The sequence below is a fragment of the Trichoplusia ni genome, chromosome 8, assembly GCF_003590095.1.
Source record: "Trichoplusia ni isolate ovarian cell line Hi5 chromosome 8, tn1, whole genome shotgun sequence".
Taxonomy (NCBI): Eukaryota; Metazoa; Arthropoda; class Insecta; order Lepidoptera; family Noctuidae; genus Trichoplusia; species Trichoplusia ni.
The window spans coordinates 4,358,920-4,376,439 of NC_039485.1; the positions used below are offsets into that span (position 1 = coordinate 4,358,920).

Sequence of the window (17,520 nt, forward strand, 5' to 3'; positions counted from 1 at the left end):
TCACTTTCAGTGGTATGATAATTAAGTTACATAGATTTGTGAAATATGTTGCACATAGACAAAAAAAACAATGTTGATTATATGTAGTCATATTATGTGATTTCTATGTCAGTTCCAAGTTTAGAATTCTAATTCAAAGAAACAAGTCCGGAATTTCTGAACAAATTAATTCTTCCGATAAAAAAAAAACGTCAAAACATTCACCTCGCAAATTAAAGCTACCAATCAACTGCATAGGCCCCGTAAATAACAAAAGGCATTCATGTTCGAACCCAAAAAGTCCAATTGCCTATTCCGAAAATGACTTGCACAACTGCGAACAATCCATTCACACCGATGCTTAGAATGCAGCCAATAAAACTCATAACTATCGACCAATACCGGTCAGTTCGCAGATTCGGAAAATGGATTCGAAAACTCCGTACCGCGAACGCCACCCCGTTGCACTAAACACGTACATTTACAAAGAGCACTTCGTTTTTTCGGCTCCCTGTTTTCTGTGATGAACATTAACCTGCTCAAAAGCTGAAACGGCTCTCCTGCGCTGAACGCTCCACTCCAATAAAACTTTTGTTTTTCGCTCACTAAAAATGCACACGACCCATTTCAACGCACCCACTGCAATTATGTTGCGTCCTATTTAATTTTTTAGAGTTCGATATAAGGTTTCATTATTTTTGCGAAACAATTGTTCTTGATTGTACGGTTGTATTTTCAGCCTTGTTTGTTCGTTTACTTCGTCAGTTGCGAATTTCAATTAACTGTTTTACATGATATTTTTTGTGATGTCTTTAAACTGACATTGATACATTCACATCAAAAGTTAGCTATTAAAAATGTTATTCTCTTGATTTAAACTTTTTCGACATGAACTAGATGACACCAAACCCTAGTATTGGTTGGCGGTTTGAACTCTCATTTCCATACAGACAAGTGTCCAGCATGTAATTTCCATGACAATAACTCACACGAAGTCATGCCGACATGACAATTCACAAAACGCAATCGTCGAACGAACCGCAGTTAAAGCGACGTTGCAAAGGGTTTCTTTACTCTATACGTGGCATCGTTATAGCCAATGGTAGTTGAATTAGAAGTCGTATGCATGCGTTTTAGAACCCTAAATATTTACGCACTAAGTACAAATTTGCGTGAAAAGTTATCGGGAACGTGAGAACAAGGGTTGCCCCGTACTGTGTTTACGCGACCAACACTGCCATCGAGAAAGCAAACAGCGAGTAGTGGTGGTGCGTATCGATAAAGGTTTATCGAATTTATCCATTATCTTGTGTGTTTTGGCGCTAAAATCGTTCAAGTATATTGTAGTCAAACATGAAGAGGTGTTTAAGATTAATCTGTATGGAAATGGCGGTCTGAGTTGGAGCTTTGCTTACTGAGTTATAATGGGGATTGATTGCGCTGTGTATAATCAGTGATTAATTTACAATACCGTTGTTATAGTTAATGTGTAGCTTCAAATTCCGTGTAACGAACTGTACAGCCATTTAACGTAATCCCGTCTATTGTGTTTGGTTCTTGAAGGAAGCGAAAATGTAGATAATAGTGATTTAGACAAACAGACAATGGATTTCAGTGAACGTTCATTTCCTTACCATGAAATTTACAGTTTTGATGAATGTTATAATATAATAAATGTCAGATACGGTATTGTGTTTGCATTTCATCATACAGCTAATATGAAAGTACACACGGAATAGTAAAAAAATAAATAAAACAATGTATAGGTAATCAAATAAAAATTACATGGTTTATCGTAAAAAAAGTCGATAAGATAACGTAATGAAATGTGCTCTCTTATTTAAAAATAAGTTTGAAGTCGTGTATAACATCGGACTTGATATAGCAAATGACCGAAGTGTATCTCGTCTCATAAAAACTAGTGCCGCCATTGTTCGCAGCTGACTTTCCGAGTTACGTAGCTTGTTCATCTGTTACCACAGACCTATGTTTGTGTAGATAGTATATACATAAAACTTGTATAGAACCAGTTGTTAGTAATAATGTACTGTAAAATTGCCTTGTTTTATTGAAAGGGACAATTTTTTAATGGCTATACGTTTTTATTTTAGTTCAGTTTTCAATTTAATTTTAAAGCATTTTAGGTGAAATCGAAGGCCTGTGACGTGTCTTCATTTATTTTAAGAATATAATCTTACAGCCCATGATCCAAGGAATCTTATTTTTCGACTTAAAAATAGGCAGAAGAAAAAATAAAAAGGTATTTTTTTAGAATAGTCACTCTATATCGGCTTAGAGACTTCTATTTTAAGCTTAAATACAGCCAACGAACCGACTATTATTGTAATAGAAAAAGAACCGATTATATAAAAACACTTTGAAAAAATATTATCCTCGCAATAGGTTTTCCTTATCCTTATCACACTATAATAATATTTGTCTACTAAGCTGACAGACAAAGACACTTAAGTAAGTTATTCTTTACTGGAATCAAATGTTTACTGTTATAGCTACATTGTTACAATATTTATGTAGTCCGAAGCTTATGTAGGATTTCAGTTTTCTATTTTCTTATAAAAAACAACTCCCACATTTAGGAATTTAATCCTTGTGTCGCCAGGAGTTTTGGTAACGTTCAAGTCACATGCACAAAGACACCAGACTAAAAGCATGCATTCTTAGATCACACAAATTTTTGCCCTACTTGTGGATCGAACCCGCGGCACGTCGCATCTTGCACATTGGGATTTTGTTGATAACTCTACACTACTCGGCTATCCTTGCAGTAAATACATTGCTTGCATTGATTTAAATTACAACAAGACATAATTTTCAACATTCCATTTTAGCCCTTCGTATTAAAAAGCAAATGAACTCAGCATTATTTTAACTTGAAAAATATTAACAAATAATAATTAATTAAAGATTATTTCCTATGCAAGTTACATAACAATTTAGCTGCAGGTCTAAGCCACTTAGCGCGCTTGCGTGCCTGATCCGATCCAGTGCCATTATATCATTAGTTAATTAACAAAAGCTAAACGACCGCTTATTCATTACGCTGACCAGGAATGAGTAATGACGTAGGTTTTACAGCTGTATTCTAATATAAAAGCTAGTGGGGTGGAAGCTATAGAGGGTGAATGTGGTGTAGAAATAATTTGTGGCGTGAAATTGGTGGTTTTGATTTTTAGTTTGGTTTTCAGTGTGTAGTTGTTATAAAGATAGAAGGCATTATTTATTTTCTTTATTTAAGGACCTAAAGAATTAAAAAGTAACTCAGTTGTTGAATTTCCGGTACCGTATGTTACCAGGCTGTATCGCATGAACTATGATAGCTAAGTCGTTCAAGTTCAGAGCTAATGTATTTCTCCTGACGCTATACCAGCAAATACGTAGAAAAAAAGAAACATTGAATTTATATATTATTTTAAAAAAACGTGCTTTCAATTGGTAAAAACGAGTCACTAAATTGTGAACATTTAACTATTCGCCTTGTAAAAATTGTCCAATTTATAAATTGTATCGAATTCAATCCATATTATGTTCGTATTTTCCACTTTTGTATATTGCCAGCCTTTGTTAGAATTTCAGGCACGTAGAGTGAGCACTAATCTGTCGGCATTCACTATTGATATCGTGTTGACTATACTTGTTTTTAAAGCTACATAATCTATACTAATATATAAAACTGAAGAGTTTGTTTGTTTGAGCACGCTAATCTCAGGAACTACTGGTCCAAATTGAAAAATTATTTTTGAGTTGAATAGACAAATTTATTCATCGAGGAAGACTTTAAGCTAAACCATCACGCTGCGACTAATAGAAGCGAAGAGACAATGGAAAATGTGCAAAAAACAGGGCAGGTATAAATCATAACTTATAATATATCTTCTACCCACGGGGACGAAGTCGCGGGCAACAGCTAGTAAAACATATACAGGGTGTCTGGAGAAGTAGTGACAATCGCTTGCTCAGTAATTGAGGACACTTAGAGGTACCCGAAGCAAACCATGTAGCTACCGTAGTATTTAATCGTTTTCGACTTGTCTTTCTCTTTATTTTTTTAACGAACTCCGATTTATGAAAGTTTATATAAAGATTTTGGCTTCAGGTGGCTCTACATCTAGCAACCAACCACTTCTTTAGTTGCAGATGTGAAAACGAATTGCCGTTTTACGCCGTGTAGGGCCCGGTTTTGCAATAGTTAGTCGTAACCTACTCACTAAACCTCTAACACTCCTCTGAGTTCTACTCTAGTTCATAGTTTCCGGAAATTATTCTGTCTAAAAGGTGAATTCAAATTTTGTTGTTAAACTTATGTTTTTGTTAGCAAGTAGTGTAATTTGTTCATTTGCATTGCCTATTTGCAGTACAAGACTCAAATAAAGAACTCTGTAACTAATCTTATCAAACTTGTGTTTACTATCAGAACAGTAAGCTATTTCATTAGATGTGCTCGACTCAAAGCAACTATTGTAAGCTCTTTACTTAAAGCAAACCGTGGCGAAACAATTGGCTTCCACGTTATACTAAGAGCGGAAACGATACGGAGAATATTTCTAACGTTGGTTCACATAGGGATAATAGTCATTAAATCTTGAACGTAATTGCTTGTTTTCTTTTCGCTTATAAAACATGCAAGCTGCAGTGATCAAAAAGTTACATTCAAGTCGTCTTTCTAAAAGAAACGAAAATTAGTAAGCTGTGTCTCACAATCTCACAATCAATAAATTGTAGTTGAATACTCTTTATTACACGTCATCATGTGAGTACAGGACTGAATAAAAATTTATGTTTTTTCTTACGAAATATGAAAAACAGTATAAAATCGAAAAAAAAACCGTTCCTTTTTAAAGAATGCTTGCAGCGTAGTCTTCAAATGATACCGGGCCCATTTTTACTCTTATTATATCATCGGTGCGTTTATGTACCCTATACAAAAAATCTGACCATAGTCACTATTCCTATCGGGTAGTGTCGTATTCGACATCTAGTGAAAAATTAAAACTTACGAAACATCACGAATTCAGACCTATTTTATAACTGACACAACATTCAGAATTTATTGCGTTTCTCAACTGTTATTTAGCTTTTGTTCGGTTTATTTTTTCTGTAGACCCGTTATTTACGGTAAAACTTACACAGGGAAATTACTCGTTGTAAAATTGAGTTAGAGGATTGCGTTTACCAAGGAGTTCAGGATTCCGTGTCAAATGCACGGTTAACCGGGATTTAAGTATCAAGCAACAAAAACAGAGGAATTACAGGGAAAACCTGTCCTGCACAAACTTTAAGCACTTCGTAGATAAGTTTAATTTTTACGTACGCTTTCGATTTTTTTATGGTGGTTGCATGTTAAAAATGATCTGGGCGATTGTTTTACATAAATATAAATGTTACATATAACACGTAACGGTTGAATGAACTTTAATATAATAAAATGCAGTCCAGTAAGAGTTTGAGTAAACTAATTTTACAGAATTGTTTTACAAAAATGGTAAGATGTGCGATTCACCACTGTAAGCTTATTTCACCGGCGTCCCATACAAGCTTTTTCTGGATTGTGATACGTGATCAAAAATCTAGACTGAAAGTGTACGAAATAGATAGACGTTTCAATTACTATTTTGTCAGCGAGATTCTACGCATAGAACTAAATTTACTAACTTTTTTTATAAATGTAATCTGAGTTAAATAATAATTCTTGAAAACTAAATAATCTGTAGTTTTCCTGTAAATCATACAGCTCAAAAATGTTGAAAAGATGACTCCCACAAGTCCGTCGATGTAAAAACTTAATGAAGCATGTCCAACTCAGAGAAGATCATTAAAAACAAGTGTCCGTTGTCAAGTTCCCCCGCCAAGTTACTGTTCGCACTAACCGCAATGAAATTAATCAGGAGATAAAATGCAGAGCAGGCAAAGAGTTTCCTAACTCCACTGTTTAATGGGTTACAAAGACGGCTAATTGAATTTAACGGAAGGTAATTTAGAGGATACCGTTGTTCTGTAAAATGTGTTAAGTTCAAAATAGAACAATTGGTCTAGCTATGTTTGTTAGCAAACTCAAGTTTTCTCAATAATGTGACAAATGATAAGGGTTGGTCAAAAGTCTTAAACAAACAAAGATGATACATTTTCCATGAATTACGCACATCCAATTCAAGATGAAATAATAAAACATTCTTTGATTTTATTTTAAAAGAGTAACTTATGGATAAATTCTTTCCGTTGGCTTCTTCTTCTCCCGTATTGGAACTCATAGTGCACATAGACTCAATACTGCCACATGTTAAAAGAGCTTGAAATACCTACTTGAAATAAAACCTTTTTAGTTTGATTTAAAGGTACTCACTGGGATTAACCGCATGGCCCTCATCGACGACGTGCATCGAAAGGTGAAGAAACACCAGCAACGTTGCTGATAACTGAAACAAAATACATTATAGCTTTATTACTTTGTATAACGTTAGATTTACTTAATGTTAAGAACCCATTTGATAGACTTAAAACTGATATTAGTTTTTATAAATAATATATTTCGATACAAACATTTTTTATTCATTATGCTTTTGTCAGTATGTATTATTGTACTTGTCAAAAAATGTTTTAACTAATGTTTAGAAGTGAGTTTTGCCCACAATTATAAAAAAGTATTTTTAAATGAACAAATTTGATTACTCTTGAAATAAAACATATCCTAAAAGACGTCATGTGTGAGAATTTAATTTGGTATGATCCTTTCAGCATGTCTAGTATAAAATCTAACCGTAGGGAGCAAGAATAGCATTATATGTATTCAACTCTACTTTCACGAAAAACACAATAAGAACTTTAATTTTGTTTCGCCGTCTACGTCGAGCAAGTCTTGTAAGACGGGAAAACAAGCGCGATTTACGTCGACAAACTGGCAATTAAAAGTTTAAAAAAAATGTTTGATAAAACCTTTTTGTTAAGGCTTTAAAAGAATAGCGACACTTCATCTCATTGTTTAGATAAGGTGATTGATGATGTTGAACTTGTCGTGTTGGTTTGGGGTTTCAGGACTTACTTCAGGTGTACATACGTACAAGGCAGCTTTTTGAAAACCACTTTGTGACCAATTATTAATTACATTCTTTGTAGTTTCTCAATATCCTGATTTTCGACATACTAAAATGTGAAAAATAAAAAAGGATTTTATAATACCTATGTGAGTGATGTCTCCTATTAAAAGTAATAGATTAAATTATTCTATCTAGTATTTTTAAATCCTGTTTCGAGTACGTATTTTTGAAAGAAAGAAAGAAACTTCTACCTTCGAGTTTCATTATACATTTAAAAATAAAGGATTCACATGAGTGAAAAATGTAGACCCTTTCACGTTATTTAGGCCCCTTTAAAAATTCAGGCTTTACTTATATCAGTGACTCGGCTGTAAGTAATTATTTTAGGTCCATTCTGTACGTGACACCTTTCGTAAGGCATGTACTTTAAAAATGCCAACTGCTCTACAATGCGACTACTAAATTGCATTAAAATTCCTCTTTGTTCAACCCCGGAGGAAAATGAAAAATTGTATTTGTACGTAAACCCGGTCTTGGCTCCACCTCTGGATTTTTGTAAATAATGCTGCAAGTATTTTTATGAGCTACCTCCGCAATCTAATATTTAACTTCATAGTGCAACTAAAGATATAATTTTATGTAAATCATATTTCATCTGGTATTATAAGTAGCTGGATAATCTAATAGGGTTGGGTTTTCAGAAATATTATGATATTTTTAACCGTGTGAATATTTCATGCAATGCTGCAATGGTAGGTATTGAATTTTGAAAATGCCTACAGTTTTAAGCCTCAGTTTTTATATGTATTTTTGACGGCAACACAAATACATGATCTGTGAAAATTTCAACTGTGTAACTTTTCCTAGGGAAAAAGAGAGAGCCCTTGAGTACTAAAACTGTTTATTGCAAATTTTTGAGAACAAATTTGATTGGAAGCTAAGGATAGGTATCTAATAGGCTCTGATAAAAGAAAACCGTAGCATCTTTTCTTATTTTCACGAAAGTTGTTATAAAACATGGCCCTAATTTAAAAAAAAAAAAATAGTACAATTTCCATATCCTATAGAAAACCGCATAAAACCTCCGCTGAAAATCAGATTATCATGCTTAGTCATATTTCATCAGTCACTTAACACAACAATGTTTATTGCATTATAAAATGTGTGACGTTGCACTAAAACTACTAAACACAGTTTTATTAATGTCAGGTACTATATCAACGTCGTTTTATGTTGTAAACATTCTCATTTGTGTAATTAAATAAGGACACGGAAAGCTTGTTATACTATCAATGGTGTGTATGTGTGTGTATGGGAGTGAGTTGTTGTGTGTTTTAGTGTGGATTTTATCATGATACTGACAGATTGTCTCTTGTTATGAATAAAATAGAGTTACTAAAAAGAAAACTCGAAAATCTTGTTATTTATAAAATCAGGCTAATAAGTTTTGAAGGTCAAACAACCTTGTTTCCTTCCTTCTTTTTGCCAACCCTTCAGAAATATATCGAAAGTTTGGTCTGGGTTTGACATACTATTTTTTTTTCTCCTAAAGGTGAAAAATTAAAAATTAGAAATAGAGAGTTTTTGGACGAGTACTTAATATATCTAGTTTTGTTTCTTTTTCTGCTACGATTGTCGCTTATTAAATCACAATTGATATTACATCAAAAAAGAAAACTATCATTTATAGAAGACGTTGTATGATATTATCATTATAAATTCATTTTCGTACTTTCTCTCACACAATTCAACTGAAAAATACCACCAAAATCATATCACTCTCAGCCCTCCCTTTTATCTAAATAGTTTTAAATTTAAGCCATGGCCAACTTTTGCCAAAACAAGAGAATCGTATATCAGAAGAGACCTACTCTGCACAGTGCAGGTCAAACTCGTAAATTATGACTTAGCACGGCACCGTATTGTATTGTTAGAAAAGAATAAAAGGCAATTTTGTCATCGGAACGAAAACTAGGATTTATTAACTCGTTCGCTCTCGGCTTGGTGTCTTTTTTCTTTTACACGTACCTACTGAAGTTATTTGAGTTTTGATTTTGTAGCTATTTTGGTCTTTACAAGATAAGAAAATACTGGAAAGCTTCAGGTTACTAAAGAGGCAATTACAACTTTAAAGTAAATATAATAATGACAATATGTGCTTAAATGGCAAATGAATTTCATGAAAACATCCTGTAAAATATTTTTTAGGGTCACCAAAAAGATAAAAATGGAACGATAATACGAGGTACTGGTGTCCCTCTGACACCAGGTTGTATCTCATAAACTGTGATAGCAAAACAGTAAAATTTTCAGATTATGTATTTCTGTTGCTTCTTTATCAAAAAATACAAAAAAAAAGATATTGAATCAAGGTTAGGCATCGATCGTACCAGTTAACTTTCACCTAGCCAAATTGTTTATCTTTAGCCTATTTGAACAAAACCCTCAGTGACGCGATTCAAACTTGACTAGATTTTTCGAAGACATAATATTAAACAAGCCAAATAAAAGGTACTTGTATTGTTCTATCGAGCGACGTCAAAGTAAAAACAAATACTAACAAAACTCGAAGTTTAATAGCACTTCGGCGAATGTTTTAATCGCAACAGACAGACACAATATTGTAGCCATTTATCAATTTAGTACAAGTCGCAAACAAACGTTAATTGCTGTAATTGGCTACACCAGCCTTTGAGTTGTCTCACGTAGTAATTTGGTCTTAATTGCTATCTGCTATTTCTGTGTTTAGCAGTTATCTATTACTTTCATAATTCTATATTGGTTTGTCCACTTTGTCTTTTATATTAGTTGTTTATCTAATCGTCTTAACCTGAAGACAAATAATTCCCTAAAAAAAGAAGTTTTTTTTAAAAAATCTCTGTTTTTTGTTTCGAAATGATGTGATGCATAAAATTATTCATATTACATTTTTTTTATAATCCATCAATGACGTCGATATAAAAGAGTTTCATTTGTAAACAAAAGAAAACTTTCTAACAAAAAGACCTGTTCTTAAAACTACGAACTTAAATTCGGGTTCGATTGGCTTCCAAACGTTTGCAAGTTGAGGATATAAGATCTCGTGATTTATTAAGACCAACAATTCACATTAATCTTTTTCCCATTTGTATTGGGCCAGGTGTTATTAGGAGCGGAGGGGGGATTATTGATGGACGCTTGTCGTCAGCCTGTCAAACCTTAATGTCTGTTATTATACTTACGAAATAAGATGAAACGTCTTTTGTATTTAGAAATTAATGGTGTCACTTATTTAGCTGTACACAAGAAACTACAAAGATTACCTAGTGCGTTGGCGTTTGGCAGATAAACTTTTTTTTTATTTTTTGACTGTTGCATTCTTTGAGAATTTACCTGAACTGTCTCTAATATATTATTAAATGATGCAGTGGTTTACTCACGCGTTTTTATCGGGGTTGCCCGACTAGATTATTAACTCTATGCGTTAGTAAACCGTTACATATTAATAATAAATCATTCTCACGATACTTACTATAAAAAAAGTCTCTAATATAGTTACCGATAACCACGTTCAGTTGTTTTCAAATAAAAAGAGAAACAATGTCTAAAAAGTTCCTATATGTAAATGCAACTTTTCAAAAAAATAACAACAACCTTACTATACTACTCTCCTCACGTAACACCGAGAAATAACCGATACCTCGAATTGACGGAGCAGCTAATTCAATACATCTGAAATTCTGAACGAAGGAACACGTTTCCACCACAACCTGCACGGTGCGGCCGTCCGAATAAATATTGAAAGAAACAAAACATGCACCAGTAAAACGCATAAACCATTCTCGTCCAACAATACTTTATCTTGTCCGTTTTTAGTGCCCCGAGTTAGTTCTAAACAAACTTCCAGACTGGTTTTGCGCTTAAAATTCAGAACGAACAAATGCCGTCTAAAATTTTAGTTTTATTTTATTTTAAACTTAATTTTAGTAAAGTTTATGCTTTATAGGTAAGGTTTTGTGCAATTTTGGGTTGAATTTGTAAGGTAAAGTGGAAGATGTGTTGCTCCATTTTCCTGACCGTGTTTTGTGAAGTTTGTAACTTTTTAGATTGTTTTCTGTTCCTGTTGAGTAGCAGGGGTCTGCCTGCAATACGAAGTTTAATACCTGAATTAATAAAAGTGTGGGCGATAAGAAATTGCCCCTCTTTCAGTTATCTAGAGGCAATCAACTACTTGAAATTTGAACTTTACTGTGGAAACAAATTAAATAGGCGTGTAATAATGGTTCGTCTTTGTTCTCAACTAAATATTTGTCTCACAAAACATAAAAAACTGAGTCAATTAAGCATTACGTTACAAAAAAAATGACAGATCAGATGATTATGATAGATCAGAAAAATAAATCTTCCTCAAATCCTGTCATTATGGGGTGCAACAAAGATTTCCAAAAAAATATAATAATAAAATAAAACACTGTTGGAATTTATAACTATTATTTATTCCAAACTTAAACTGCCACACTGCAGCGTTGACTATTTAATTTGTTATATTAATTAATTTAAAAATTCAGGTGTCCTCTCTCTGTGCCGCGTGACTCAACAATGAGGTCCCAGACAATAACCTCGTTTCGAAAACGTGTTTATACACAAATTAAATAAGTTGTTTTGAAAGCCCTCAAAACCATCCTCATGTTTATAACGGAGTGGAGAATTAAATTTATTTGAAATTCATTTTCTGTGAGGAAACGACCGAAGCCAAATGACATTTGCAGTACTTTTTCAATCTAACTTATAATTTATCACTTTTACATGTTCATGAAACTTTCAGTCTGAATGAAAAATTCATAAAAAAACTATTTTTGGATATCTGTTGAATGTGCTTCGTTGCTCTTTCAGTGGTCAGTTTTGTCGAAAGTAAAAAGCTTTTAGTTTAATTTTTTCATGTTCGTTATCATGTGGAATTTAACAATTTGTTCGCCTTACTATACCCTTAAAACAGTTATGCACGTAATATATGAGCTGAGCGTCGAAATCCCGATACGAAACTGCCAGAAAAGTAACTGATCTAAACAATTGCCATACGACGAACGCTGCTCCATGACTTAAATGGATTTCAATTTCGGAAATCCGAGAACAAAATACGAAGTTTTCGGGAAACAGTTGTAAACGGACTCTTCTCGAATTAATACGGTAACTTCGGACGAATATTCCTGATATTCCAACGTGCTATTTGCAATTTCGTATTTATTCTTTTGTTAATTCAGTCTCTTTTAGAACGTTATAGGGAATGTCGTTATTTCATAAATTGTAAGTACCTACTCAGAAGTGAGGTATTATATGAGTTAGGATTAAGTATACAAAACTAAGAAACCAACCTTTTTTCAAACGATTCATACCACTAAAATATTCTAAATTTTACTGTCGCTACAGACGTAAATCTTTTCATGTATTAATGTCAATGTACGATATTTACTACCTTTTAAATCCACCAAAGCCAAGCTTTTAACCGCACATTTTATTCATAAAATCTTTCTGTTAAACTTGTACATTGCTATCACTATTTATTCATAAACTGGTACAAGGCAAATACTTAATCCTACAACGTGCCCGGAACACTGGTTCTGTATTTCAGTGGTACATTTCCGACGCCAAATGCCAAATATAAAATATATATTCGAAACGTTAAAGAACTACGAATAAAATATATCATATTTTTGTGAAACTCAGTTTTTAATGCATATCACACGTACATATGATATTTACGTACAGTTATTATTAACTAGCTAGCTGTTGCCCGCGACTTCGTCCCCGTGGGTAGAAGATATAAGTTATTATTTAGGTATACCTGCCCGGTTTTTTTCACATTTTCCATTGTATCTTAGCTCTTATTAGTCGCAGCGTGATGGTTTATAACCTAAAGCCTTCCTCGATGAATGGTCTATTCAACACAAAAAGAATTTTTCAATTTGGACCCGTAGTTCCTGAGATTAGCGCGTTCAAACAAACAAACTCTTCAGCTTTATATATTAAGCATAGAAGATATGCGGTTCCTGGTAATTCAAAAAACAGTTGATTGACATTTTTTTTTTGTTATGTGAAGCAACTTAAGCAACTTATGTGAAGACGATTCATACTTAAATAATACAACCGGTTTACCCTCAAGTCTTTATCGGCATCGCCCGATTAGTTGAACTTAAGAGAGACCTTAATCATGAGCTGCAACGCGGCGGTAGGGCCGCAGTTTAAAAAGTAAATAGTGATTTTTCTTCTTTAATTCTAGTTTATAAATACAGTGTCTAATTATAGCTTAAAATATTAGCTATTTATAGCGATTTATATTTCTTATCTTTATCCTTCAATCGGTAAATGTCACTGACAGCATGTTTCAATACCTATAAAATAAACTTTTAATTATCTTGTCATAACAGCGATATTCTTCTAGGTAACAAAGTTTAAACAAAGACAAATTAACAACTAATTAATTAAAAATCTCGTAAGAGTAACTTTAAATTTTTCCTTTGTAAGTTTCGGAAACTTCTCGTAGGTATTGTTCAAAGTTTAAATTTCTAATGAATCATTAGGAGCGGTAGACGTTATTATGTTTAGGTTCAGTTTAAATTTTGAGCACGTCCTGTATACCTTGCCTTACTTAAGTAGGTAGCTATACAGGTTGTGTTTAAAATCTTGTATTTGTGGAAAGTGGGTTTTGGTAAGTTACGTGTATTGAAGTTGTGAATTATAAGTTTGGTCTTCATCGATTGCAGCGATAGCCCAGTGGTATGGTTGTCGGACTCAAGAGTCCATGTCCGTACGCACAGTGACTTTTAGAATAAATTCGCGTATTTCAAAGTCATTATAACTTGCCAAAAACATCGAAAGAGGGCATTGTGATGTAAACAGGACGCCTGAAAAATTACTCAAGAATGTGTTAGAATACCTATGTTTGAGTTATATACGCGATTTAAACTCTGTCATTAGGTAAAACATCTATTATTGTGAAGAAATGTGCAAGAGGACGGCAATCGCTTCAAGATTAAAGTACGCACTATCGTTTCTCAAAATAAAACAAAACTATTTATTTTATCTAGAAATTAACAAAAACACACAATATGTCGTGCAACAAACATCAGAAAGAAAATCAATATAATGTCAATCATGAAACACATCCTAAACCCTTTTTGTAAAGGGTTGATTCCCAAACCTCCAATTATGTCGATTGAAAGTACAAGATTCTCCACATTTTCCTCTTCAGAACATTTCTCCAAGCAGTTGATTTTTTATCGTTGCCAGCTTAAATATAACTCAAGCGCGCAGTATCTACTAATTATCACAAAACGGAATCAGTAAGCCGGACAATAGAGCACAGTATTTAACGAAGAAGACTAGTATTATTTTAATTAAAGGAGAATACTAAGTCCAATAAAAAATGCTAAGTATTACGGTATTACTATTTCATCGTCCTATTAATCCTTGGATTTATATCGGGATGGAGTTAAATGGGGCCTTTTAATGATAGAGCTTTGTTAAAGTTTCGCTATTCACTAATAACTTGAGGGTACTCTACTCTATGATATTATTTGATAGGAGTTAGGTCTGAATACGGATTCCGGGATGGGATAAGCCTTTTCTTCATGCCGGCTTCATACGTGATGATTAAGGGAATATTGTAAAGGGTGATTTGAAACTGTCATAAAATAGTGAATTTCAATGGAATTGATAGAATTTGCCTTTTAGAATATTATTTGAACGTTGAAATTTTATCATGAAAAGTTAATTGGTGTGTATTTTTTAATACCTCTGTAGCGTATATTCACTATAATTATGTATTTATAGGTGTTCGTACCAAAGGATTAAAACGGTTTCCTATTACCAAATCTCTATGTCTGACTGTCCGTCTGTCATCAGATTAAACGGGGTAGCAAGAAAGTTAAAATTACCACACCTTAAGTGACGGATGAAAAGGTCATACGTCAGATGCGGCGGGATTCAGGGCGTCAGATCATTTAATAATGAATCATTTTCACGATAGTTACTATCAAAACATTAATGTTATTTGCTTCTTTGAAGCAAAAAGGCCCTGGCATTATTATCTTATGAAGTTTTTCTTTATACTATTTTTACGGTACCTTCGATATCGCACCTCGCACTAGACCGTATTTTTTATTAAAATCATGTGTCCATTTTCTATTATTTACAGTTCTGCATTTCATTTCGTTAGTTAAATTTGTTGTCCCGGAAAATTAACAGCATTACTTTTATTTACGCTATGCCTTTAACAAAATGCAATGTTTTTTTTTTCAGTGTCATTTTTACGATATTAAACTATTTGCAGCCACTTCCAAAACTTTTAAAAGACGCAGCTACGTACTGCGTCTGCTTTTTAAATAAGTTTCTAAATATTGTAGCCGAGTGACATTTTAACAATCGTTAACGTCAGCAAATAACGCTCAAATGTATGAAAATTACATTTCGCTCAAAAATGTCACGTGACATTGACATTGAGCGTTTCCTATTAACATTAGCGAGCTGTTATAGCTTCCACTCTTCACCTATTAGCTGATTCAGCCCAGATTCTGCATTTTCTCCTTCAGAGATAACTCCTTACAAGCTACCCCAAGTCAGTCTACAGCCATCATCCTATAAATACGGTTGTGACTCAAAATTCAATGATAGTTCTAATTATGCTAATTATTTTTCCTAGTTCAAAGTTAGTGTCTTGGAAAATTCTGTATTACATTTACAGAATGTTATCAATCCGATCGTAGTAATTTCACTTAGCTAGAGAGACAGACGGTATTAATCCCCAACATACGTAACACTAAAACACAGGGTGTAGCTAATATAAATTCTATGTTTACCACATCTGACCTCACTATAAATAACATTCTGGTATTACCTAATATCACAAAGATGTACGGCATATGTTCAATATTAGCAATCCTAGGAGACGCCTAAATAATTCAGGTCTAATATTTAATTAAGATTATTGTAGGCCGAAACTGCTTAAGCGAATTCCTTTGCCTATTGGCTGTGGTAAAACCAGGCTTAAGAATGTGCCTAACACTACAGTAATTATTTACGAGCTGAGGGCTTAGAAACCCTTTTAGCTATATTATGTTTGCTCAGACTTGTGGTGTATTGGGAGCAACGTTATTTGGGATCGTATTGGGTATGAAGTTGTTTATTTAGGCAATTCATCGTGAACTTGCGATACATCATAGATATAAAGAAAATACCAATGGACTTTTTGTTTAGTTCTTTGTGTTAAAACAATGTAAATAATTGTTACAACGATTTTTTGAGAATAACAAACCATTTGTGCGACAAATGAATTTGAGGATGACCCATAAATATTAGTACAGGCATCTCATAAACAACGTTAAGCAATGTTACGAGTAGTTGCGGTATGCTATAATGATTTTGGCTCAAATATTTGCCGCCTAACTGATTTTTCTTCAGCACAACTGTACGAAACACTCTCATTGTCGCGAGTCCGACTCGCCCTTGAACGGTTATTTTCCAAAGACTCTTACTAGAATAATCACAAACATGCACGTTTGCATTTCGAAACAAGACGTTGCCACAGAACAGCAATACCTAAACATAATAATGCATTTAGTCAGACTAACCCGAAACCAATACATATCAAATATCCTGCCTAATTGAGCGAACTAACAGCGCCCTAATTATAAATATTCAGTTCGATGCAAGGTTAGCAAGATTAATTAATCATGACGATATTAGCATACGTCCCACGAGAGATGATTGTATCTAGCGTGATGAATAATGGTCATAATACTCTAGAGACAAACGCGTCAATCTTTGAGTTAATTGAGATCAAAAGTGATGTGTGTTTGTGATCTAGAATAGTTGATTTGTTGTTATTTGATGGAGTTTCTTGCTGGTTCTGCTCCATGGGAATGACATTTTGCGACATCCTGATCTGAGTCAGTTTGAGGTTTCAAAAATGTTTCATTGAAACCAAGTCTCCTCCCCATATCGTCTCAGTGTACGAAAATCTTAAACTTCATATAAACTAGACACAAACTGGGTTACGTCGCCGTAAATAATTTTCTAAAGCGTGTTTATGTTAAAATTGCATCAAGAGCTTTGTTCTACTCTCACTCGTAGTCACTACAAGCCTGCGAAGTTTTTAACGCGATTTGTCTGCATATATTTTTCAGGTTTTACTTAAAAGGTAAAATTGTACTTGGCTCTTACGTAAAAGGTATAAATTCGTTCAGCGAAGATTAAAAACTATTTTTTAGAGTTAAAAGTGTTTTTTTATAGTAAAAGATGTTTGAAAGATAGTTCTAAGTAGACGCCAAGATTCGATCTAACAAGCTGACTGCAGTGACTTGTATCGTCGTAGACATATTGAAACCTAGCGTATCAAAAATGGCACATCGTCGCAAAAGCTATATAAAAATATTAAAATGTATCACTTCTTGTCAGATATTCGGTCAACTAACCAGTTATTTCATTCTCTAAAATATTTAGGCTAGAAAAAGTAAAA

At 33.5% G+C, this 17,520-nt stretch overlaps 1 long non-coding RNA gene across 1 annotated transcript in view; it reads right to left on the bottom strand.

The window, feature by feature from the left end:
- Positions 1-6,330: 6,330 nt before the first annotated feature.
- LOC113496486 overlaps positions 6,331-17,520 on the bottom strand; it is a 109,398-nt gene continuing 98,208 nt past the window's right edge. The window contains exon 3 of the long non-coding RNA XR_003400823.1: positions 6,331-6,410. This is a non-coding gene — a long non-coding RNA (uncharacterized LOC113496486). The remainder of the gene's footprint in view (positions 6,411-17,520) is intronic.